The sequence below is a fragment of the Macaca nemestrina genome, chromosome 12, assembly GCF_043159975.1.
Source record: "Macaca nemestrina isolate mMacNem1 chromosome 12, mMacNem.hap1, whole genome shotgun sequence".
Taxonomy (NCBI): domain Eukaryota; kingdom Metazoa; phylum Chordata; class Mammalia; order Primates; family Cercopithecidae; genus Macaca; species Macaca nemestrina.
Window position 1 is genome coordinate 124,879,642 of NC_092136.1, and position 25,217 is coordinate 124,904,858.

Genomic DNA, 25,217 nt, shown 5'->3' on the forward strand with positions numbered 1-25,217 from the left:
TGGTCTCGAACTCCTGACCTCAGATGATCCGCCCGCCTCGGCCTCCTGAAGTGCTGAGATTATAGGCGTGAGCCACCATTCCCAGCCTCTAACAGTATCAATTTATATTTCTGTCTACTCCACATCATCTTCTTGCTTTCAGCCTGTAATTTCTGCCTCATGAGCTCTTTCTCAATCTTAATTCTCTCTGTAAACACATTAACTATTTCTTTCAGTGTGTGGAATGATCAGCACACCTTCTATAGTGTTGTGCAAATCTTTGGCAAAAATTCTCAACAGTATAAAGCTGGTTACTTCAGCATGAAACAGCTCCTTCCAGACAGAATTCTATTAACCAACATTGATTGGAGACAATCACTCACCTAGCTAAAAACTCCTCCAGTTCCCCCATTCAAGCTACTCTTCCTCATCCTACCCAGAAAGATATCGTGGAAGACTTTGTCACACTGCTTACTGAAAGCAACATATTTTTCAGAATTTTCCTTATGCCAGCCTAGGAATTCTGTGTGTGTGTGTGTGTGTGTGTTTTTAAAGGATAATAAAGTTGGTTTGACACGACTATTTTTCAGTGAAGCCATTCTGGTTCTTGGTCATCTCTTCTTTCTTTCATAAATAATCCTATTAGGTCGGGTGCGGTGGCTCACGCCTGTAATCCCAGCACTTTGGGGGGCTGAGGCAGACGGATCACAAGGTCAGGAGTTCGAGACCAGCCTGACCAACATGGTGAAACCACGTCTCTATTAGAAATACAAAAATTAGGCATGGTGACGCGTGCCTATAATCCCAGCTACTCAGAAGGCTGAGGCAGGAGAATTGCTTGAACCCAGGAGGCGGAGGTTGCAATGAGCCGAGATTCTACCACTGCACTCCAGCCTGGGAGCCAGACCGAGACTCTATCTCAAAAAATAATAATAATAAAAAATAAATAATCCTATTTAGAATTTTCATGAGCAAGTAATGCCAAACTTACTGTAACATAGCTTCCAGAACCCTGATGCTTGCCACTTTTTGAAAAGAGGGACAATTTTTGCCTATTTCCATCTCTGAAAGCTATTTGTTTTCATCAGTTCACAAACAGCTAACAGTGGTTTTGCAGTCCTGTTCTTTCCATACTCCAAGATATAATTTGCCCTTGTCCACAGCCTTGAGTTTATTTAAAGCTATGAGATGCTAGTTTACGATCTCCTCACCTATCTCAAACTTGAACCCTTTTAAAATCATCTTTCTGGTTTGATGATTATTGTCCTTGAAAAAAACAAAGCCGAGTGGGAGTTCAATCGTTTGCTTTCCTTCTGTCATCTGGTAACCTCATCTGTCTGCCCCGGGATGTAGCTGCCTCAATCCCTTATTTTTTTTTTTTTTCTTTCCATTTTGTTTCAAGTATTGCTTTTTAAGAGAGCAGGGAGAGAATGTGTGTGGTATGGGGGAGTCTGGTGGGGGAAGGTGGTTTTAGACTCCAGTTCACTCTGGTCTTTGGCCTTCCTAGCACACTTCTAACAGGCCCAGGCTACTCTTTTGTGTTGCTTTTTACTCATCCATGCCTTGTTCCATCTTTTGTGCATGTACTTTTAAATCATCACAGAACTCAGATTTGAAAATTCAGACTAAGATGTGATATCCATTATATTTCACATTCCTCATTAGAAAGACACGGGTTAGACCTTGCCCTCTTTCGCCAACACTCCTTAGAAATAGCATTAGCAAGGAAATCCAGCCCCACCAATCTTTCTGATCACCTCTTACGCCCAAGGCGCAGTGCCAGATACTGCAAGTGATACAAAAGGGAGCAAGAATGGTCCCTGCCTTAGACACCATGGAGGAGGCAGACACACAAGTTGCTATAGCCCTGGGTAGAAGGGACAAGGGTTAGAATTCTGGTGTATGCAAAGTGCTGAGAAAGCCCCCAGGAAGGAGAGCACATGTCTGCCTGGGAAGATGCAAGAAAGAGACATGAAGGAGGGTGACATTGTAAACAGTTGTGGATCAGAGATGCAGAGAAGGCTGTAAATTCCTCATGGAGGACACAAAGGTAAAGATGCACGATGGTGTTTGGGGAACAGCAGACAGCTCTGCGTGGTGATTGTACAGTGGATTAGGGGTAGAATGTAGCCCCGAACACTCATGTCAAGCTTTCTGCTCTACCCAGCGTCCTGTCAAAGCCTTGAGCACAATGCCCTCACATAAACTCAGCAGCACCTCCTCCAAGCCTATTCTTCCTCCATGATCCCTAAAAAAACATTTAAAAACAAAAATTGTGACACCACTGTCCTCCCAGTGAATTGAACACTGAGCTTAGAATCAAAACATCTGAATCTGCGCTTAAACCTGGGAGGTGGAGGTTACAGTGAGTGAGATCATATCACTACACTCCAGCTTGGGTGACAGAGTGAGATTCTGTCTCAAAAAAAAAAAAATCTGAATCTGAACCTCAGATCCAGCACTTTAGATTGGGCAGTCCTTTAGGTTCTCTGAGCCTCTATTTCTTCATCTGTAAAATGGGAAAACAGTGCCTAACTTTCTTCCTACAAGGGGGAGTTGTGATGATTAAATGAGAGCTGGACGGGGGCACTGCTTTGTAAGGAGTGGAACGCTGTGTGGGGGTAAGAAGGATGTTTAGTATGATCGGGTCCCCAGATCTGTGCACCACACAGTAAAAAATTCTTTTGGATGAAACTGAAGTTTCCTGAAGCTCACTATCAAAAAAAAAAAAAAAGCCTGGTGGAGGGGAGGACCAGGAAGGCCAGAGGCAAAAGGAGAGTGTGGAAGCCACAGATCCAAGCCCATTTTGGTTGGGGCTAAAGCTGGCTGATTTTGAGACTCTCTTCAAAGCCGTCTGAGTTCACACTGAGCACCAGGTTCTGTGGGAAATCGCCCTGCTGTGCCCCAGGCAGGCTGTGAGGTGAATCAGGAACATTCCATGAGGTGGTGTGTGGTGTGTTGAGGCAGGAGGGCCGGGGCAGCGGGTGCTGTGGCTCTGCGGATGACTGCAGGGGCAGACCTACCACACCCTGCCTGCCGCCCCCCGAGTGTCATGCACTGCAGGCACTCTAAGCACAGAGACAAAACCACCTACCTTGAGGAGCTCCATGGAATGGAGGACGCACCTGCCCATAATGCCAATTCAGCAGGGTCAGCAGCACCATACAGGTGTGCTCAGGTGATGGGAGCACAGAGGCGCCAGGATGCTCAGACAAGGTTTCCCAGGGAAGATACCCTGAGTTGAACCTTAGGAATATGCAGTGGCCCAAATAGGTAAGGTAGGAAAAGGCATTTGGGACAGAGAAAACAGCATTTGCAGATGCACAGAGGCATAAGGAAGGCCTGCGCTTGCGTGCAGCGTGAGAGGTGCGGGGGGTGGGGGCTGCGGAGGAGGCCAAGCCCACTGGAGGGCCGTGTCATGCTATCGCCTTCCACCGAGGGCAACAGGGAGCTTAGACAGCAGGGATGGGAAGCAGAGAGTATTTACGGTGCACCGAAGAAGAACTTTCAAAGAACGGTGTCTTTGAAAGTAGAAGGTGAGAGAAGGGAGAAAGTGGAAAGAGAAGTCGAGGGCACCCCCAGGTTTGTTTCTTGAATGTCTGCAATGGCAGTGCCATTCATCCAAACTGAGGAAAATGGAAGAAAGGAGCAGACGGAGGGTGGCCAGGAGGGAGCTGCTGGAGCTCCTAAGGGGGCCTGGTGAGTTTGGGGAGGTTGCTGTGGGATATCCAGGTGACATCCTACCTCATTCAGTTCTGCATCTGAACTCTCCTATCCCAAGTAGAATTTTCTCTTTCAACTGAATTGGGAGCACCTTGAGGGCAGAAACTAGGCCTGACTCATCTTTGTTCCCCTCAAGGAGTTCCTGGAATCCTCACAGAGCTCCTGCTGGCTGTGGGCACTGCATGAACTTGCTAATGCAACTCCACTTCTTTACCTTGATTTCCTTTTGCACTTGAAGATAAAGCTTCAAAAGACAGCATCCTGGAAAAGCACGTATACCCAGGAGGCAGACAACCCTGGCTTGAGTCCTGTCCATGCCCTTTCCCAGCTGTGATATTGAGCACATCGCTGGGCCTCCTCAAATCTATGCTGTCTAACGTGGCAGCTGGTAGCCACTAGCTACGTGTGTCTATTTAAACAAAAATAAAAATGCAATGAAATTAAGCATTCAGTGACTGGGTCACACCAGGTTTGAGTCAAGTGCCCAGTAGCCGCACAGTGTCCATGGGATTGGAAAATACAGACAGAAAGCATTTCCATCACCACAGAGAGTTCTATTGGACAGCGCTGGGCTAAGATGCAAATGGGTGTTAGTACTTACCGCACAGGATGGAGTGAGGGCCTGTGAGTTCTGTGTGTAAAGCACTGGGCATGATGCCAGGCACACAAGAGACCCCCAGTAAGCAGTGGCCATTATTATACTGAATGAATTAGAGGAAATAGCTGAGGCCCTGGGCTGCCACAGCAGCATCCGAGACTCTCCTTGAGGATTCAGGGCTGCAGAGCCCTGTGGGTGTGCAGAGGAGACCGGCCCTGACTCTGGGGACAGTTGATGAAGGGGCTTCACCTTGCAGTTGGAGAATTTGGGGTTAGTATCATGGCCAGCTCATCGTGAATCACCAGAGAGAGGCCCCTGGGGGATTTCAGTGATCTCAGAGCACCTGCAGTGGGGTGCCCTCACTGCGACATCACTTGCTCGCGGTGTCACCATGGCCAGTTTGGATCTGCTCTGGGTCCTGGGCTGCAGCAGACAGGTTGGGAACCAGGGTGGGTCAGGGAGGGGAGCCCTTGCTCTGAAGTCCATCTGCATCTTAATGGTGGGGAAGACTCAGAGCTCAGAGCGTCCAGATGGCCCGGCAGTTTCTCTTCCTGGGGGCATGCTGCTTCCCCGCATGCTTTTGCTCCTCTGGTGTGCTCTGCATGTCAGGGGCCAAATGGGCAGGATCCATCACTGACCTGCACTCAGTGGGGAGGGGACAAGGCTTCGTACTTCAGCTCCCCGAGAGCCGGGCTAGATGCCCACGGCTGGGAGCAGAGGAGGCAGCGCAGCCCCCAGCTCTGGCTGTGCCGCAGAGAGGCTTCCCCTTGGCAGGGGCCGTCCCAGAAACCCTCACCTTGCCTACCACTTCCCCAGCCCTGCCCTGCCCTGCCCTGCCCTGCCCCCGAGAGGACAACAAGCCTGGCAGAGATGTTCTGATGAGGATGCTCCTTGGACCCAGCCCCGGGGCAGCCCTGGCTGGACACTGGATTACCCCTGAGCAGCAGCCTCCTTACGGGAAAAAGAGAATATTCACTTTGGTCAGGAAAGAGAGTTGGGAAGGGAATTTTCATACAGCAGAAGCCCCAGGCAGGCTGGGTTCTGGCCAGAGGCTCTCACTGCTCCCCTGTGTGGCCAGCAAGTCACGCCCCTCTGGTCTTCCCAACCAAGAGCCAGACAGGGTCATCTCTAAGGGCCTCTCCTGCCCTTGGTTCTACCACAGGATGGGCTGCAGTTACCCTCTGGCTGAAGCCTGCTTGGTGGGGGACAGGAGGTTCACATGGGCCCAGCCCTGCTCTCCATAGCATCCCCCTCTCCCCACCTCCTTCCTTTTCTCCTCCCTAGTAGGATGGATGGAGGCAGTGTGGAGAAATCCGAATAACTAATCAGAGTCCTCATTAACCCCCTGCCAGGATGCTCAAACATTCACTTTGCTGTTTGTGAAGCAGAAAAAAAAAAAAAAAATCTCTCTCTGCATTAAAATTGATGTGTTATTAATCCCTGTGCTCCCAAACTGGTGGGCGGCTCTGCCTCCTGCCCGAGGCCCAACGTATGGGGTCTGCTACCTTGGGCCACTTGGACTTTCTATTATTTATTGGCCCAGTGCAGAGAGGCCTGCTCACACGGAGTGGGCTTGCTGCCAGCACAGAGGCAGCTGTTTTGTTTTCTCCCTGGCCTGGCCGGTGGGAGGCCTTTGCTCAACCCCACCCCAGGGTGCAGCTGCCAGGCTGCCTTGCTGGGCAGGGAGGGCTGAGTGCATGGCAGCTAATGGTGTGTCTCTCACCAGATCTGAGGGCATGGTGACCCGCTCTATGCTTCAGATGAGCCAGCCTGGGAGTGGGCAGTGGTGGCTGGGCTAGAAAAGCCTTAGTGTTTGGCTCAAGTGCTGACTCTTTCTGCACACCTGAGACCACAGTGCCCCCATGCCCCATGGCCTCCCCAGTGCCACCCCCTACCCAGGGCTTAAAGCTGTTCTCTGGCTCTACACTACAAGCAGATATCCCCACATTTACACCCCCTGTATAAGAGTAGGAATCTACAAATATTTATCTTGTGCCTGACCTTGTACCAGGAGCTGTGAGGATTCCAGGACGTGTAAGGCTCAGTCTCTGTCCTCCAGGAGGCTGTGCTGGTGTGGAGGCAAAGATGTTCATACATAAGAGGACACCATGACAACAGCAAGGGAAGGACGGAGGATGGACCCCGGGGAGTGCTAAAGGCTCCTTTGGGTTCTCATGGAGCCCACGACGGTGTGGGAAAGAAGCGTGGGGGAAGTGAGACCCATTGTGAACCCCTCATTTCCAGCCAGTTGGTACTGGCTCACCCCTATTTAGTGGTCATCCATCCGCCTGCCCTAATATGGACATCTCTGCATCTGTTGCCTGTCTTGGCCTGAGAACCCCCATCCAGTGCCGGGGCCTGTGTGAACTCCCTCATATGGCTTTCTATGTCCTGGGCCCCTAAAGACAGCTTTGCATGGAAAAGAAGCTGAAAGTGCAGGGTAAGAAGAAAGGGGAGTTTAATCCCTAGCTTCATCTGGAATTACCTTCACTTACTGCATCGAGAAATGCTCAGAGGTAGCCTTCCCAGTCTTTGACTCGGTTCCTGAGGGTGATCATTCCATCACAGGCACACCTGGGAGACATCACAGGTTGGATTCCAGACCACCACAATAAAGACAATATGAAAATAAAGCAAGTCACATGAATCTGTTGGTTTCCCAGGGCATATAAAAGTTATGTTTACACTATACTGTAGTCTATTAAGTGTGGAATAGCATTATGCCTTAAAAAACAACATACGTACCTTAATTTAAAAATACTTTGTTGCTTAAAAAATACTTAACGATGAACTCGGCTTTCAGCGAGTCATAATTTTTTTGCTGCTGGAGGGTTTTGCCTCAGTGTTGATGGCTGCTGGCTGATTAGGATGGTGGTTCTGAAGGTTGGGGTGGCTGCAGCAACTTCTTAAAATAAGACAACAATGAAGTTTGTTGTATCGACAGACTCGCCCTCTCATAAAAGATTTATCTGTAGTATGTGATGTTGTTTGATAGCATTTTATCCACAGTAGAACTTTTTTCAAAATTGAAGTCAATTCTCTCTAACTTTGCTGCTGCTTCATCAACTTAGTGTATGTGATATTCTAAATCCCTTGTTGTCATTTCAACAATGCACACAGCATCCTCTCCAGGAGGAGATTCCATCTCAGGAAACTGCATTCTTCGTTCATCCATAAGAAGCAATTTCTCCTCCATTCAAGTTTGACCATGAGATTGCAGCAGTTCAGTCACGTCTTCAGGCTCCACTTCTCATTCTAGTTCTCTTGTTATTTCCACCACATCTGCAGCTGTTCCCCCCACTGAAATCTTGAACCCCTCAAAGTCATCTACGAGGGTTGAAATCAACTTCTTCTAAATCCCTGTTAATGCTAATTGTGACCTCCTCCCATGAATCATGAATGCTCTTAATGGCATCTAGAATGGTGAAAATTTTTAATTTTCTTCTCAGATCCATCAGAGGAATTGATGTCTATGGCAGCAAGAGCGTTAACAAAATGTACTTCTTAAACAATAAGACATGAAAGTCAAAAGTGCTCCTTGATCTATGGGCTGCAGAATGGAAGTTGTGTTAGCAAGCACGAAAACTACATTAATCTCCTTGTACATCTCCATCAGAGCTATTGGGTAACCACGTGCATTGTCAATGACCAGTAACGTTTTGAAAGGAATCTTTGTTTCTGAGCAGTAGGTCTCAACGCTGGGCTTAAAATATTCAGTAAACCATGCTGTAAACAGATGAGCTGTCACCCAGGCTTTGTTGTTCCACTTGTAGAGTGCAGGCAGAGCAGATTTAGCATCATTCTTAAGGGTCCTAGGACTTTTGGAATGGTAAATGAGCCCTGGTTTCAACTTAAAGTCACCAGCTGCATTAGCCAATAACAAAAAAGTCAACCTGTTTTTTTGTGAATTTGAAGCCAGACATTGACTTCTCCTTTCTAGCTGTGAAAGTTCTGGATGGCATCTTCTTTCAACATAAGGCTATTTTGTCTACATTGAAAAATCTGTTGTTTACTGTAGCCTTAATCAATGATCTTAGCTAGGTCTTCTGGATAACTTGATGCAGCTTCTATAATACTTCAGCACTTGCTGCTTCACCTTGCACTTTAATGTTATTGAGATAGTTTCTTTCTCTAAACCTCATGAACCAACCTCTGCTAGCTTCCAATTTTTCTTTTTTTATTTTCTTGGAGACAGAGTCTTGCTCTGTCACCCAGGCTGGAATGCAATGGTTCAATCTCGGCTCACTGCAACCTCTGGCTCCTGGGTTCAAGTGATTCTCCTGCCTCAGCCTCCTGAGTAGCTGGGATTACAGGCACCTGCCATCATGCCTGGCTACTTTTTTTTTTTTTTCCCTGCATTTTTGGTAGAGACGAGGTTTTACCATGTTGCCCAGGTTGGTCTTGAACTCCTGACCTCAGGTGATGCACCCGCCTCAGCCTCCAAAAGTGCTGGGATTACAGATGTGAGCCACTGTGCCATGCCCCAACTTTTCTTCTGCAGCTTTCTCACCTCTCTCAGCCTTCATAGAATTGAAGAGAATTATGGTATTGCTCTGGATTAGGCTTTGGCTTTAGAGAATGTTGTGTTTGGTTTGATCTTCTATCCAGACCACTCAAACTTTTTCCATGTCAGCAATCAGGCTGTCTCACTAACTTCTCTATCATGTGTTCACTGGAGTAGCACTTTAAATTTCTCTCAAGAAATTTTCCTTTGAATTCACAACTTGGCTGTTTGACACAAAGGCCTAACTTTTGCCCTATCTCAATGATATGGTTCAGCTCTGTGTCCCTACCCAAATCTCATTTCAAATTGTAATCCCTGCCTGTTGAGGGAGGGACCTGGTGGGAGGTGATTGGATCATGGGTGGGCTTCCCCCATGCTGTTCTTGTGATAGTGAGTGAGTTCTCATGAGATCTGATGGTTTATAAATGTCTGGCGGTTCCCCTCACCCCTTTCTCTTGCTGCTATGTAAGACGTGGCTTGCTTCCCCTTCCCCTTCCACCATGATTGTAAGTTTCCTGAGGCTCCCCCAGCCATGCTGAACTGTGAGTCGGTTAAACTTCTTTTGTTCATAAATTACCCAGTCTCAGGTATTTCTTTATAGCAATGTGAAAACAGACTACTCAGTTTTTGATATGCCTCCCTCACTAAGCTTAATCATTTCTAACTTTTGATTTAAAGTGAGAAACATGGGACTCCTTCTTTCACTAGGACATTTAGAGGTCACAGTAGCGTTATTAATTGCCCTTATTTTAATATTGTTGTGTCTAACACACGACATTTATTAAGTTCACCATCTTATAGGGGTACATTTTATGGCACCCCAAAATAATTACAATAATAACATGAAAGATCACTCATCACAGATCACCATAACATATATAATAATGAAAAAGTCTGAAATATGGTGAGAATTACCAAAACGTGACACAGAGACATGAAGTGAGTACCTGTTGTTGGAAAAATGGTGCTGATAAACTTGCTCAATGCGGTGTTGCCATGAACCTTCAATTTGTAAAAAATGCAATATCTGCAAAGCACACCAAAGTGAAGTGCAATAAAATGAGATGTGTCTGTAATATTTTTAAGTGCTACCAGGTGCTAGGGTTTCAAGATGAGCAAAACAAGTCTGGACCCTTGTCCACATGGAGTTTACAAACTAATGGAGAAAACAGACGTTACTCAAATAATCACAAATATAATTACAACATTAATTAAATTCTCAAACTGAATTAAGAAATGCATATAACAAAGGAGCCTTACCTGAGAGGTCTCTGTAGCTCCCCTGAGGAAGTGATTCTTGAGTTGAGATGTGAAAGCAAAGCAGGCTATTACTAGTTAAAAGTGAATGAAGAAAGAGTACCTTCCAGGAATGTGGTTAGCTTGTGCAAAGGCCCTGTGGTGGGAAGAAGCATGGCTTGTTTGAGGGAACAAAGGCCTGGGTGGATGGAGGCCAAACAGCAAGCTAGATGAGGCTGGAAAGGTGGGAAGGGCCAGACTGATCTTCTAGACCATGGTAAGGCTTTTGACTTTGATCTCAAGAATGGGAAAGCCATACCGTTCTTGAAACAAGGGAGGTATAACCATGTAGTAGAATATTTGCACCTTCAAAAAGATCTTTCCTGCTGTTTAAAGGAAAACAGATGGAGCGTGTCAAGAATGTTAAATGGGTCATCATATCCCTTGCTGTTTCCTGTCTCCCATTTTAGTGAGAAGAAGTCTATGGAATGTTCCGGTGCTTTATGAAAGGAGACGCATATTTAAATTCTGGTTACCCAGTATTCAGTCTCAAGTGGGAATCTAGGAATCCACAGAAATAAGCTATAGCCCTTGAATTAGCACCCCTCCTTTTCTAACACAGCAGAGATTCAGGAGGTTACGACCACTTTGATCATTATAGACCCAGGACTGAGATGTACATGGTACCCTGTAGAACAAGAGATACACCCCAGGATCTGTGAGACCAGATGTCAGGAGGGAAAGCAGGAGCTGAGAGGATGAATGGGCTGGGCTTGGAGGAACAGAAGGGTGGGTTGCAGGGGAGCCAGAGAAGCAGAAGGGTGAGTACCTGGTGTTCCAGGTACTGAAACGCCCTGTGGAGCTAGGCATACAGGCTCCATGAAACACACACAAGCCTGCAACCTCCATTGGCTGTAAGCACCTCCTCTCCATTTAGCAAATGGCTCCTCTGTCCTCTGTTATTCCAGCTTGCTACTCTTAAAGAAACTGCTTGTGTCTAGCTTAGGACCAGAGCCTTCTTTCTTTTATCTCCACAAATATGAATTGATCACATTCTCTGTGTAAAGATGCTCTGAGGGTCAAAAAAATCCCCACACTGCCCTTGCCCTTAAGCATGCTGTCTCCTGGAGGGAGCTGGATATGTAAACAGTTAACCCTTAGGAGGCAGGATGACAGAAGCACTCCGTGCCGGCAACCACACAACCTGCTTTGCCTGGCATGGTCTCAGTTGCAACCTGCAGTTGCTGTGTAATTAGTCACTGTGCTCTCTTTCACTCTCAAAATTACTCCAGTTTGAATGATATATTGTGGGGTCATCCTAACAATGTGCCATGGCTGTAAAGAGCTATGAGCAATTCTTTGTAGCAATTCAGGAGGCATCACAGAGTAAATAATATTTGAGCTGAGTCCTTGAGGAATGAGCTGTATTTCAACTATTAGAGTATGGAAAGAGGTCATCCCAGTCTTGGAACAAGCAAAGGCCTGGAGGTATCTAAAAGTGGAATCTGTATAGGAAAGGGTGAGTATAGTTTAACTATAACCCAGAGCAGAGATCAGCAAACTTTTTCTGTAAAATTTCGAACAGTAAATATTTCAGGTCTTGTGTTGCAACTGCAATCATCCCTCGGTATCTGTGGGGAACTGATTTCAAGACCACCCACGGATACCAAAATTCACAGATGCTCAAGTCCCTTATATAAAATGGTGTAGTATTTGCATATAACCTACGCACATACTCCTGTATACTTTAAATCTCTAGATTACTTATAATACCTAATACAATGTAAATGCTATGTAAATAGTTGTCCTACTGTATTGTTTAGGGAATAATGACAAGAAAAAAAGTCTGTACATGTTCAGTACAGATTAAATTTTTTCCCGAATATTTTCTATCTGCAGTTGGTTGAATCCGTGGATGTGAAACCCACAGATATGGAGGGCTGACCATGTTCAACGCTGTCATCACAGCGGGAAGCAGCCATAGACAATAGTAAACAAATGGGTGTGGCTGTGTTCCAATAAAACTTTAATTACAAATACAGGCAGCCTCAGTATTTGGCTTGTGAGTTTATGTCTTAGTCCTTTTGGGCTGCTATCACAAAATACCTTAGACTGGGTAATGTCTATAACACTGGAATTTATTTCTCACAGTTCTGGAGATTGGAACTCTAAGATCAAGGCATCAGCAGATTCAGTGTTTAGTGACGGCTCCTTTCTCATAGACGGGACCTTCTGCGTATCCTCACACAGGGGCTGGGCAAAAGGAGCTCACTCAAGTCTTTTTTATAAGGGCACTAATCCCATTGATGAGGGCAGAGCTCTCATAAATTAATCACTTTCCAAAAGGCCCCATCTCTTAATAGCACCACAATGGGGATCAGGTTTCGATACGAATTTTGTAGAGGCACATTCAGACCATAGGGTGTGGTTCGCCAGCCCCTGACCTAGCGTCCTTGAAGGACGGTCATAGGCTGGAAGTTAGGTAGGGGCCACGTCACGAAAGGTCTCAAATACCTGCACTAAAGATGTGTCTTATTTAAATATATATATATATATATATATATATATATGTTTTTGAGCATAGGAATGGGTGATCTGAGGTCCTAGGGTTTATTTTCAGAGTTTAGAGGGTACTGGAGAAAAATGGGGAACAGCAGTGCAGCCGTGCGGAAAAAGGCCTAGCTTTGGGAGGCATATGCAAGTGCTGGTAGCCATCCCTCTAGACTCTCCCCTTTTGTTCTACAGCCCCCTCCACTCTCTGTCCTCTTCATCATTATGAGAGTGCTGAGGGGCCTTGTCCTCTCTTATGCAGATACAGTCACAAGGTCCTGTCCTCTGCATTTTCCATGGAGTGAAGCCCATTGATGACCACCTTCCCCACCCCGCCCAAGATGCCGCTGCTGTCATAGGGGTTTAATCCTGATGAGCCCGGTGGCTCCTGGGCAGCATCACACCCAGAACCCCCCATGGATGATGGCACCCTCACTGCTGAATCACTGTGACAGATGCTTGGCTGCAGAGCTGGAAGGGGGAGCAGTTAGTCATCCGCTATACCCCCTGTGTCCCCCAGATCCCCCAGAGTGTGCAGATCAACTTTCCATGGAATATCCCAATAGATCAACTTGAGATTTCAATATTAATTATTTTTGTGACCTTACCTGAGACAGTTAAGTCTCAGTTTTGCTTATTCTGTCTGTAAAATCGGTATATTGATACCAGCACTACCAACCTCACAAAGTTACAGTGAAGCATAAACAAAAAGTTAATGGATGGGATTGGGCATGCTTTGGGTTGTACATATCATCTTGCAGATAACAGCAGTATGTAAAGTCTTATTAACACTGGACCAAGGCAGAGCAAGGAGTCCCCTGATGCAGACCATGGTGGAAGGGATCATCTGGTCCTAACCTCACTTTGCAGATGGAAAAACTGAGGCCCAGAGCAGTGACATGCTGATGCAGGACAGTTATGGATGGAAGCCAGGTGTCTTGGCTCCTGGTGCATTTGCAGCATCTGTGAGTTTCTTGGTGCCAATTTTGTAAGAACAGGGATCCTGGGCTCTGCTTTGAGCCCAGGTCAAAATCACCATGGCTGGAAGGTAAGTCCTAACTTTCAGATATCCTTTCAAATCCCAACTCTTCACAAACAGCCTAGGGAGAAAGGCATTTTAAATAAAATCCTTTTTACCATCCCTTCCACTTCTGAAATTCATTTCTCAGCAGTATCTGAATGAGAATTTTACAGACATTTCATTTCCCTTCCTTGTTGCCTTCCTTTGCTGTCCTCCAGGAGCTGGTTATGACTGAAACGTCTGCAAGGCACAAGGTGTAAATCTTCCCTGAGTGGGAACTGGGCCCCAAGGTGCAGGTCATCGGATTGACACCATCTCCATATGTGGTGTGGTCATCGTGGGAGGAAATAGAGCCCTGAGAAGGGCAGGGAGGCACAGAGAGATTAATTTCTTCAATGTCATGCTTCCTCTGCATTCCTTAATAACGAAAATTTACATGTGTGGGGAAAATCACAATTTCCCCCGGGAGGCATGGAAAGGAAAGTCAGAGAGAGCCTTCCCACTGTTTGGCAAGTGGGTGTGAGCCTAAGGCTCTGTATCCATCTGACTTGGAATCTTCTGGCTGCTTACTGTGTGTGGCATGACCCTGAACTGGAATCTGTGCCTTTGTGTGTCTGTGACAGCATTTCTGGGAATGTGTGTGTGTGTGTGTGTGTGTGTTGTCACTGCTGTCTTTGTGACTATGTAGAGCAATGTGTGTTTCTTTAAAAAAATATATTTCTCATTTCCTGCATAAATTACTCCACGTAAAAGGCCATCCGGAGCTCAGTTCCTCGCATCCTTTTTCAATAAAGCAATATTATCAGAGCCTGGTCCCAAAACTAGTCCCAAGAGAGGCTTTTCCTAGATTCTTTGTCAAATGAAATGTCACCGACTCACCAAATGATGAGAAGAAGAAGAATTCTTGTTTATTTCCCAAGAGAGGCAGAACAGAAGCAGCTCAGCCTCTTTACAGCTTTTCCAGACTAGATAGGCAGGTGGGCAGGTGCCCAGGAGCTGTTCTGACGAGGCCACAACAGCACCTTTCGACTCCACCCTTTCTCTTCACCCCTTAACCAGTTTTGTGTCTTTGGGCCAGTCACTTAACTTTTCTAACCTCAGTTTTCCCTTTTTAAAAATAGGACTAATAATAACTACTTTCCAAAGTTGCTGCAAGGCCTCAGTAATAAATTGGATAATATAGTTCTTCGTAAAGGAGATCAGCATGTGGTGTGTTATACACTCCACATGCCCTCTGCTGAATATATACATGTATTTACTCCTTTATCCAGCAAATACGCTGAACACCTTATATGTACAAAATACATCTTAGGCTCTGGGGAGTTCTATAGGCTTGAGATTCCAATTAGGATTATATAATTGAGTAGGGTGGCAGAGTGGTACCCAGATGATCACAATGTGGCTGGTTAAGGGTGAAGAGAACTGTGCATAGGATGCTTTAAGCTGCTGGAACGGTCCTTGTGCAGCCTGTGGAGGATGCAGCAGCCCCCAGGGAGATGGATCAGGAGGGAATTGCTGAGCTGAGATGTGGCCATGGAGATGGGAAGGAGGAAAATGTAGCTCGCTCTATCTGGTGGCAGAGGCAAAAACAAACAGATTGTACCAAGATGCACTGACCTTCACCTGCTTCTGGAGAGAGCCATTGGTGCTGGGGAACCTGCCTTGGAAGCCAGAGTCATCAAGCAGGCTGGCTCAGGGAGAGAGCAGGGACTCCGAGGCTGAGGGTCTGACCACTGGGGAAAGGGATGGGAGGGGAAGATTGAGAGAAGGAGGCTGAGCTGAGTTTGGTAAGGAAAGTAGAGACAGGCAGGGCCTTGCAGAGGTGTTCAATGTCAAAGTCTTCCGATGGGGCTGAAGGTTCCCCAAAAGAAATAAGAAATATCCTGCTGGGCAAGTGAAAGGCTTTTTCTAAAGTCCCTTTCAAGTGGGCTGGTCTTAGCTGAGTTAAAGCAGACATTTGCTTTCCATGATGCATTCCTAATTACCAGTCTCTCCCCCAGGCCCCTTTCTCCAGAAAGAAAATTTCTGACTGGCCAAACGCTGCCCAGGTCTCTTGACTGCATCTGTCATTCCTGCTTATCTATTCTTTCCCTCATTTAATAGATGCACGTTGAGCCTGATGCTAGGCCAGGACTGGAAGTGCACGGTGAGGAATACAGAATCCCTGCCCTCTGGAAACTCAGAGCTTAGTGGGAGGGACACACCTAGGAACAGATAATTCAGTGACACAGCCTGGAGTTCATGGCTAAGGACTTTGGACTTTGTCTTGGAGATATGGTCCCAGGTATTAGGGGAGCAGAAAGGAAGGAATGACAGACGCTCTGTATGGGGCTCAGTGGCCCTGAGAGAAAATCTAACAGAGCTGAGTCTCAGAGGATGAGTAGGATTCTGCTAGATGATCTAAACAAGTTATTATTGCTATCGTTGTCACTAATGACAATAGTCATCATTTATGAAAGGTTTAGTCTACGTCATTGCCAAGCCCTTTGCTATCTGCTAAGCATATCACATGTCTAATGTAATACCATCAAATCCTGTGAGTTGGGTATTATTGTAACCATTTTACAGAAGTAGGAAAACCGTGACTTATACAGCTTGGAAGACGGGAACCTAGGATTGGAATTCAAGGTTGTCTGACTTCACCTTTCCGCCCATTGTATTCTCTCTCCCACATTCACTTATTATTAGTGCAGGAAGCATGCAAAATAATACATAGTTTAGTCAACAGCTCTCAATTCAAGAACACGTTGAAATATAGAGAACTGTGATACCTTTGGTAATTAATAATAATAACTAAATAAGCAAACCATCAACTGAACTGGTTCAGCATTGATCTGATTTAATATTTTCTAGTAGTGACTCTTCTTCATGTGACAGGAACAATACTTTCCATGATCTCCATGGGCACAGTACTAACCTAGGTACGTATGGAAGGAATAAGAGAAACATGAAAGTCTCACAATCCAAAGCTTATGATGACATTGAGGAGATTAAAATTCATGCACAAAGCAGGGGCTCACGAAATTAAGTAAGATCAAGGGTCGGTAATAGGGTGAGGGGCAACTTGCCGAGGCTGAGTTCATTCGGCTGCAGAAAGGCAGGACTTGAGCTGGTCTTTGCAGGTTGGAAGGGACCTGGACAAAGGAGGAAAGGGAAGCATGGCAGGTGGGCCAGGAGGGCCAGGGAGCTCACACAGGGGGTGTGCTTGGCCATGAAGCAGTGGCAGCCTGGCCTGGCTGGAGAAAAGGTTCAGATTTGAAAGTAGTGGGGGGTTAGGTAATATTGGTAGGATCAGGCTGATAATGAAGGGGAAGAATGGAAGCTAAGAAATCTCAATTTTGTCTTTTAGGCCCTGGCAAGCCATTATAAGCTTTTGAGTAGAGGAGAAACATTATAAATAAGTCAATGAATTATTTTGGCTTCCAAAGAGCCCCTCTTTCTAAAGGATTGGCATCTGGTCTCTTTGAGATCAGCCTCATTGCTTTGGTGAAATTTGAGGCTTTCCCTGGGATGACAATTGAGTTTAACAGCTGGTCAAGCATCGCCAGAGAATGAGACCAGAGAATGTCACACTGTCAGGCCCAGCCCCTTGTTTATCGATGGCAATGATGAAAACCAGTAATGATGAGGAGGAAACAGAATTCAAACTGGTGGCATATTTCATCCAACATCACAGAGCAAACATGTGGCAAAGCTGGTCCTGGCTGCCACGCCTCCATGGCTCACCCCCGCCAGCAGGGAGGTGAAGCCTGAGGATTCACAAACATCAGCTATTAGGGATTGCTGGGGTGTCCGTGTAGGCAAACCACACTTTCATCGCTGCACTCATGGAAGAAGTGGCCCTCGGTGGGCTCCAGAGTGAGAAGAGATTCTTTTTTAGGCTCTTGGGCCAACTGGGGCAAGAACCTTGGCATTTTATGCTCCTGAGATAGACACCAGAGTGGGGTAACCTTCCCAGAGTGGACAGGGAACAAGCTTTGGTTTGGGTCTCTGCACAGATTCCAGAGGCTCAGTCTTCACCTATCCAACTCATCTGCAAAAAGCCTAAGCACAAGTTGGCAAAACAAGCAAAGGTGATCTGTGGAGAAGCCAGCTCATGTCTGTAGAGGGGTCCAGTAGAATGAACTTAGATAGGCAGAGAGAGGCCTGTGGGAGCCACAGTGCTGGAGGTGGGGAGGTCGTGAGGACAGAGGAACTTTATCTTCAATCTGAAGCTCTTGCTTCCTTTCTTGTCCCCCAAACCATCTGGGCCACTGGGTCACACAGCCCCGTGTCTTCCCATCCGTCCATTTCTCTCTGACTTCCTGTCTGCATCTGCGGCTTGGCCCTGCCTGCTGTGCTGCTTCTTAGCTTTCGCAGAGGAAGAGCTCTGCATGGTGACAAAAAGGGGAGTGTTGGGTCCCTCTGCCTGCAATCTAGAAAGGGGCACACAGCTTGAGTGTGGAGGGCAAGTGGTGGGTTGGAGGCTGGGAGGATGGCTGCGGCCATCAGGGGTCTCCTCCTCCCTGCCAGCCTGGCTCTCTGTCATGTGAGTGGTCCCCCTTGTGCTTTGCGGAATCGCTGGCAGTGACAGGAAGGAGATTACAGACTGTATTTATGCCTTGTAGCTTTCTGTAGGCTGTTGGGAAACAAGTAGAACTTGGCAGTTATCAGTTCTGGGAAGGAGAATTCCAAGTATATTGTAGCCCTGAAGCGGTGCCCTGCATGGGGGCGTGCTGGTGTCACCTTGGATAGCCCTTCCTCTCTCAAATGTGTTTTATCAATCCCTGAGAGGAGAGCAGGGTCAGCTTCTTTCCCTAATATTGCAGTGATTCCTCTCTGAGGAGTTCTAGCTCCTCTGGGTCGTCTTGGGATGGCGACAGCAGAGGCTCAGCTAGAGCAGAAAGACAAGGAACACATGGCTACAGCAGGATGTCAGAGGGAGCCCTGGACCCCCAGCACCAGTAGGGACACAATGAAGGAGACAGAGGTTGGAGTCAGGCAGGGCTTCCTCCCCTCCCCAACCCTGACCCTGGCCCTGAGCCCTGCTCCGGCCATTGTGGGATCCGGAGGCTGACAGTCAGAAGCAGCATCACACACACATTGTAGGTGACAATTATTTCTTTACCTTCTGTTTTGCCCACTAGACTGTAAGCACCTAGAAGACAGGGAGAGAGCAGGGGAGAGAGAGAGAAAGAGAGAGAGTGAGTGAGTGAGAAAGAGAGACAGAGACAGATAGTGTGTGTGTTTTGTCTTTGATGCCCAGGCACCAGCACAAGGTAGATTCTTAATATATGGGGACTAAATTGAAGCAATTTGTACCTTCCCAGAAAAGGGCAGGAGGGAGTAGTAAAAAGCTACCGAAGAACAGATCTGTCATTTGCCAAGTCAGCCTCAGACACCTGGAAAAGGCTGATGTTAGCAAAGCTCCCAGGATTGTCCCACCCTGCCACTCAGGGCACAGCCACCTCTGCCTCTCCTTCGGTGAGTGCAACATTAATTTAGCACTTACTACTGCAAGCACTCTCTTTGGATTGGTAAGAAACAGAAGGGCAAAGAGAAGCAGAGAGCTTGGGAGAACAAAATGTCTGGAGTCAGAAGATACACCACTTGCTGGCTGTTTTCTTAGGCAAGCCCTGTGCTTGACTCTCCTAAGCCTCGTTTTCCACGTCTACAAAATCAGAGCAACTACCTGGCAGGGGAAAGGCGCCTCTCATATGCTGCTGACGGACGTAAATGGGTGTGACCTTCCTGCAAGTAATTTGTAAAAATCCCTTAAGATGAACACACCTTTGGACTTGGCAATTCCACATCCAGAAACGTATCCTAAGAAAATTATCAAGTCTGGAGTAAGAGTCCGCTGCAAGAATAGTCATTACATGTTTATAATAGCAAAAACTGGAAATAATCTAAACAACAAATGTGAAGAATTTGTCTGAGTAATTATAGTATACCCATAAATGGAATGCCATAATCATTAAAATTATAATATATTTTCCTCCTACATGAAAAGGTGTTTATGATATGTTGTTAAATATAAAAGGCTATTTAGTGAACAGTATGAAAATATGATACTGCTTTTAAAAAAGAAGCATTTTATTCCAAATATTAACTGTAGCTTATATTTGTATTGTAGGATTGCTACTAACTTAACATTGTTCCTCTTATTTATCTATTTTTTACAAGAAGTATTTGCTATTTTTTAAAGGTAACACAATCGTCATATTAAAATACCTATTTTTACAGGTTTTGCTTTAAGAGTTAAAGAAGATATTACATGTGAAAGTACTTTGTGAACTGAAAAAATTTTACAGATTTAAGATAGGACTTCTGCCCATGAGAAGCTTATAGTTTGGAAGGAGATGAAAGATATCTAAGATAACCATAGCATGAGACAGGATGTGACTAGAGCTTTTAGAGAATGACAATCAACATGTTATTTGGAAGCACAGAGGAGGAAAAATTGCTTCTGGTTGTGGAGGCAGCAGCCAGAATGTTTGCGTGAACAATGAAGAATGATTCCGGTAGAAATATCTGATCAGATAGAAATACAGAATCGGGCATTGAGGGGAGTGGGAAGTTGTGGACAGGTTTGGAGAATGGCAGGTGTTGTGAGTGGTTGGAGAGTAGAGAGCCACTGGTGCAGGGTGGAAGATGGGTCTAGAAAGGCAGTCGGGACCAGCTGCTTTCTAGACAATGGGCAGACGTGTGTTGAAGGCCTTCTCTGAGCAGGAATCTAGACAATGAGCAGACGTGTGTTGAAGGCCTTCTCTGAGCTGGAAGTCATTGTACTTCTGGCGGGGGTGGTGCCACAACTGTAAGCCCATTTACAGGTGTGAGGCACTCACGCTGTGTCGGCAGTGCCTGGCATGGACGAGACCTTGAAGAGCATGAATGAAGTCACCTATCCCGGTTGCTCTGCCTGGAAGCAGCAGTGCAGGGTGCTCTGTGGGGCCGATGGTGGAGAGGAGGAGCATGGCCGGGAGAGGGGTCCTTTGTAGCTTGTGCCGCTGGGGATGGAAAGGAGGGAAGATATCTTCAGGCCTGCCTGCAAGAGGATGAGAAGTGGGATAGTGATGGAGGAGTGAAAAGGAGATGAGGCTTGGAGGAGGGAGGAATCAGGCATATTGCCCAGGTTTGCTGCTGGGGTGGCCACAGAACTGGGAGTCGGTCACAAAGTTCACAGACAAGGTCACATGGAGGAGAAGCCTGGTGCAGGGAACAAGCTAGGAGTAACTGGACCACGATGATGCCTGTGAGCTGGTCCTGATCTCTTGGGCTCTTCCCAGGGGCTGCCCAGGGCAGGCAATGGCTGGTGTCCCTTATTTGCTCTTGGGAGGAGCCTGGGGTGCAAGAAAGGGAGAGGTTTTTGTTTTAATCCAGAGAGCTTTTGTTAATGGAAATTCACAAACCACCCTGCTTATCCTTGCTTCCTTCAGCTCATCCCACCTCCCGGCACCCTCGACTTCCTCTCTCCTGCCATCAGGAATTCAAACCTCCTTCAGGATCCCGGATGCTCTCTCTCTGCCACCCTCACCTCCCAGCAGTGCGTGGGTGCGCGTGCACACACACACACACACACACACACACACACACAGACACACACACAGCGCGCGCGCACACACGCACGCACGCGCACATGCACACGCACACACACAGACACACAGACACACACACATGCACGCGCGCGCGCGCGCGCACACACACACACACACACACACACACACACACACACACATATACACCAGAAGGGAGGATGAGAAAGTCTTGTTCAGGCAAATATCTAAATTTCCACCACCCCACCACCACCACCCCTTGCAGCTCCCGGCCTGGGCCACTGTTTCGCTCCTCTTGTTGTCATGTCACCAGTTAATTACATTCTTTACTGAGGTGCAAATGTGTTTTTACAGGGAGAGTAAGATGGTGTTAACTAGGAAGGAACTGTTAATGTTAAAGATGCATTTACCTCTGGTATAGGGCTGGCCTTCCTGGCCAGCGGTTCTCCCGATGCTGCTCTGAAAGTGCAGCCAGGCCTCAGAGCAGCCCCCTCCCCTGACCCCGCCATCCTGACTCCAAGCACAGCCTCACTGAAGTCCAATTAGCAACTCATCCACAAGGAGAAATTGATGGGACTGTTTGAGAAGTGTCCAGTCAGACCTTATGGAAGTGCTGACCACCCAGCCTCCATTCACCAACATCGTGGTCCATTTCAAATATTGACAAACAAAATTAATTCGCTTTAATAGAAAAATAAAAATAAGTTGTGCAGCCAAAGCCACCTTGAGGTCACAGGTTGTCCTTTAGTGCTAAGTGCTGCTTTGGGTCCATTCCCCTCCGACTCTTCCTCCCTTCTGCCCTGGACACCTCCCCACCCACCCTTACCCCCAGTGTCTCTCCAGATCCCAGCCGAAGCCTGCTATCATTTGCATCCACACACCTGACAACTCTACCACTGTCCCCCCTTCCTCTGAGTTTCACCACAGCCTTAATACAAGATGTCAGCTGTGGTCTTCCCAGCACCACAGAAATCACTCACAGGCACCTGCCCGCACTTGGGGGAGAGGGCCGCAGGCACTCCTGGTGACAGGAAGCCAGATGGGCAACAATAGGGCGTGTTCAACAGAGACCAGGGCTTGGCTACAGTGACTCCGTGGGCCTCAGTAACCACATTGAGAGAGAGTTGAATGGAAAATACAGGAGAAACGGCTGCAAGGGAAGTTACAGAATAGAGGACATCCTGCAGAGGCCTGGAAAGGGGAGAGCAGAGCCTGGGAGCCCCTCTTCTCTGACCACCCCTGCAATTCTTGCCTTCCCTGCTGAGAGCTGCTCTACGCTTTTTTGCAGGTGCTTTGGCTCTAGCAGACAGGAAGAAATTCTGGCCCAGCTGGAAGTAGAAAGAGGGGAGTGACTCTCCTGAGGACCATCTCAGAGACCCCTGGGATCACCTGAACAGTAAGAAATGCTCTTCTGTCCTTTAACATATAGTTACATGTTATCTTTATGTAACAAGGAAAGGTTATCTTTCCTTCTGAAGACCTCTAGAACCAGCTCAGAACATGAGCTGACACTTAACATGAACAACCTTGAAAGCCAGTCATGGTATGATTATTCTCAGGTCTTTATGTCACCTCCTTAGCTCCTTGAGGAGGAGCCTTATTCCTGTCTCTTTTCATCTACGTATTCTGTGAACAATAAATGGCTGTTGATACCAATAGGTGGGGCCTTGCTTAGTGTCATGATGATGATCACATTTGTACCACCCTCCGGAGCAAACATTATCACCCATGAATGACCTGGTGGTGGGGAAGGGGGGTCCTTAAAAATGCAGTTCCAGGACCCTAAAGCCAGAGCTTCTGATGCTTTGAGTCAGGATTAGGACTCAGGAACCTGCACCCCAAGTGTTTTTGAATGGAAACTGCATTCCAGGTGTTTCTGATGAACTCAGGCAAACAGTTCTTTTGAATGTATAAAGCATTTTGAATAAAGAATCTCATTTAATCCTCTTATCAGATAGGGTTTTTTGTTGTTTTTGTTTGTTTGTTTGTTTGTTTTTTTATCTCGGCTCACTGCAAGCTCTGCTTCCTGGGTTCATGCCATTCTCCTGCCTCAGCCTCCCGAGTAGCTGAGATTACAGGCACCTGCCACCACACCAGCTAATTTTTTGTACTTTTAGTAGAGACGGGGTTTCACCGTGTTAGCCAGGATGGTCTCGATCTCCTGACCTCGTGATCTACCCTCCTTGGCCTCCCAAAGTGCTGGGATTACAGGCGTGAGCCACCGTGCCTGGCCAGATAGGGTTTTTTTTTTTTAATCCCCTTAAGTAACTTCATGATCTCACAGATGTAAGTATCAATATAGGCAAAGATTTAGAAATGCAGTTATCCAAAACAACCCTTTCCTCTTTCCAGTATGCCATGATAAAGGCTGGATGTGCTGGATGTGCTATGGTGAGATTGGGCCCCAACTCCAAAGGACCTTGCCCAGGATTTTGTAAATTTCCCTGATGTCTTAGGGCCACCATGACCTTACATCAGACTCCATTTCGGTGGCAGAAATCATTGCTAAATTCCTCACAAAGCTAGTTTCCCTGGAGAGAGGGAACAAGGGAGAGTTAACCGCAAAGATGAATGTCCCTTTGCCCAGCTCCCCAGGCAGCTAGTCTATTCAGAGGACCACATGTCTGAGGACAGACTGGCAGCAATGCTTGTGCTTCTTCCTGTCTGGGGAGCTCTGTGTTCTAGGTCAACGAGGGGTGCGCGGCATGGGAGAGCTGTGGCTCCTCGCCATGGAAGCCGAGGGGAGGGTATCTAAGCGGGTCAAGACTTTGCTGAGTGTGGATTGAGCGACGCCCGTTTCGGGGGCAAGTTGAGCCTTTTCAACATTTGGAGTCTATGTGCAGAGTGATGTCACGAGGAGTTCACTGTAGACGGCAGCTGTGGACAGGGCTTGAAGAAGATGGGAAGAAGGTACAAAAAGGGACAAGGGTTCTACACCTGGTGAATCTGTATGAAGTGTGTTGATGCCCAAGTTCAGTGGCTTTCTCTGGGACTGAGAATAGAACTGAGGTTCTTCCTGCTGAACCCTCCTGTAGAGTCCTGTTTCTCTGCAGGCTGAGGCTGCGGATGCTGGAGTCCAAAGAAGACAGTCTGAGCCTGGGAGAATGGAGAATGGAGGTGTTCTTGCCATCACCTGCAGGGTAGAATATGGGTAACAGGGTTGATGGACTGCTAATCCTGCTGTGAATTATGTCTTCCTGTGGAATGGAAGGCTTCCACAGATGGGGTAGAGGCAATCTCAAATATCACCCCTGACCTTCGCCCTCTCACTCCCGACACACACACACACACACACACACACACACAAACCACTGAACTGTCTTGCCAAGTGAGTGACAGTATGGTCTGTTCTAGGGACTAAATACAGTTGACACTATTGCTTGGATGGGTGCAACTGGCAAGGACAATTTTTGCAGCTAATGCTGGAAGTGTGGCAATCAGAGAAGCTGCCAGCTGTCTCACTTAAATTCTTAGCTCTCTCGCTCTCTTTTTTTAAAATCGTTTTGCTTACATAATCCACCCCCTTTTTATTTTCTAATTCTCTCCTTGCAAAGCTGGCACCAGAGGGGAAGGGCTGGGGTGGAGGGGGTAGCAATTACACATCAGTTTGGGGAGCATTTACATTTTGCAATTACAATTTAAAAATAAGTCTCGTTAATGATCTCCACGTGTAAACGACAAACCCTAACTGACATATATACTCTCCTGGGCCTGCCTGCTTCTCCCAGAGTCAGGGCTCAGTGGCGGCAGAGGTGCCTAGGGAGACATAGGTTGGGGGCAGGTGTCTGAGGGGTGGCAAGAGCAGGTCGTATGCCTTTGAGGTTGGTACAGGACAGATTCGGGACTGAAAACTTGGAAATCAAGAGTCCTGGACTCCAGCTCCTTCTCCTCCCTGCACTCACGCTAGGTCCTAGCCCATCTTCTTCCGAGCCTGGCACTGTGGGAACTCTGCTGGGGGGAAAGGGAGTCCCAGATGCTGATATCCTCTGAGGTGGGGATTTTCAAAGTCCTGCTGGGCAAACATAAACCCTAGTTCTCAAGAGCCAGCCAGTGTACCTGGATAGGCATGGA

The 25,217-nt window shown here is 47.1% G+C and overlaps 1 protein-coding gene across 19 annotated transcripts in view; it reads left to right on the forward strand.

Annotated features, from left to right (window-relative positions):
- Nucleotides 1-25,217, forward strand: part of LOC105476270 (PBX/knotted 1 homeobox 2) — a 330,030-nt gene that overhangs the window by 207,210 nt on the left and 97,603 nt on the right. For all 19 annotated transcript variants that reach the window (XM_071076013.1, XM_071076011.1, XM_071076010.1 and 16 more), the window contains one exon: nt 22,435-22,542. The gene's annotated coding sequence lies outside the window, so the exon portion shown is untranslated. The remainder of the gene's footprint in view (nt 1-22,434; nt 22,543-25,217) is intronic.